Genomic DNA, 1,462 nt, shown 5'->3' with positions numbered 1-1,462 from the left:
AGGATCTTGTTTCACTCATGAAACTGAAAGTGGCCTTTGACAGATCAGAGACTAGATTGGCTAAATTAGAAGTGTTTTGTTCAGAATTCTCTGTCTGTTGCTGAGAAGATGATGGATATGGCTTGCTATTGCTCACCCTATTGCGTCCACCATTGTTAAAGCCTTGTTGAGGCTTTTGTTGATCTTTCCATGAGAAATTTGGATGATTTCTCCATGATGAGTTATAGGTGTTTCCATAAGGTTCACCCATGTAATTAACCTCTGCCATGGCAGGGTTCTCAGGATCATAAGCTTCTTCAGAAGCTGCCTCTTTAATACTATTGGATGCATGTTGCCATCCATTCAGATTTTGAGAGATCATGTTGACCTGTTGAGTCAACACTTTGTTCTGAGCCAATATGGCATTCAGAGTATCAATTTCAAGAACTCCTTTCTTCTGAGGTATCCCATTATTCACGGAATTCCTCTCAGAAGTGTACATGAATTGGTTGTTTACAACCATATCAATGAGTTCTTGAGCCTCTTCAGGCGTTTTCTTTAGGTGAATAGATCCACCTGCATAATGGTCCAATGACATTTTCGAAAATTCAGATAGACCATAATAGAATATATCTAATATGGTCCATTCTGAAAACATGTCAGATGGACATCTTTTGGTCAGCTGCTTGTATCTTTCCCAAGCTTCATAGAGGGATTCACCATCTTTTTGTTTGAAAGTTTGAACATCCACTCTCAGCTTGCTCAGCTTTTGAGGAGGAAAGAATTTATCCAAGAAGGTTGTGACCAACTTATCCCAGGAGTCCAGGCTATCCTTAGGTTGTGAATCCAACCATATTCTAGCTTTGTCTTTTACAGCAAAAGGGAAAAGCATGAGTCTGTAGACTTCAGGATCAACTCTATTCATCTTTACAGTCTCACAGATCTGCAAGAACTCAGTTAAAAACTGATAAGGATATTCAGATGGAAGTCCATTAAACTTGCAGTTTTGTTGCATTAAAGCAACTAGTTGAGGCTTAAGCTCAAAATTATTGGCTCCAATGGCAGGAATGGAGATGCTTCTTCCATCAAATTTGGACGTTGGCTTTGTGAAGTCACCAAGCATTCTCCTTGCATTATTATTATTTTCGGCTGCCATCTCCTTCTCTTGTTCGAAAATTTCTAAAAGGTTGTTTCTGGATTGTTGTAATTTAGTTTCTCTTAGTTTCCTTTTCAGAGTCCTTTCAGGTTCAGGATCAATTTCAACAAGAGTGTCTTTTTTCTTGTTCCTGCTCATATGAAAGAGAAGAAAACAAGAAAAGAAAGAGGAATCCTCTATGTCACAGTATAGAGATTCCTTTATGTTAGTAGAAAAAGAGAGGGGAGAAGAATAAAGAAAAATGAATAGTCTGTATAAAGAGTAAGGATAGGGGAGGTGAAGAGAAGTGTTAGTAATTAAATAATTAAATAGAATAAGAAAAGAGAG

General features: G+C 37.8%; 1 non-coding gene across 1 annotated transcript; it reads left to right on the top strand.

The window, feature by feature from the left end:
* The first annotated feature begins 635 nt into the window (after positions 1-635).
* Positions 636-739, top strand: LOC130950945 (small nucleolar RNA R71). Its single transcript, XR_009073781.1, has one exon. It is a non-coding gene; the product is annotated as a small nucleolar RNA R71 (small nucleolar RNA).
* Positions 740-1,462: the final 723 nt, after the last annotated feature.

This window comes from Arachis stenosperma, chromosome 1 (assembly GCF_014773155.1).
Source record: "Arachis stenosperma cultivar V10309 chromosome 1, arast.V10309.gnm1.PFL2, whole genome shotgun sequence".
Taxonomy (NCBI): domain Eukaryota; kingdom Viridiplantae; phylum Streptophyta; class Magnoliopsida; order Fabales; family Fabaceae; genus Arachis; species Arachis stenosperma.
This window is presented reverse-complemented; position numbering and strand designations above follow the sequence as displayed.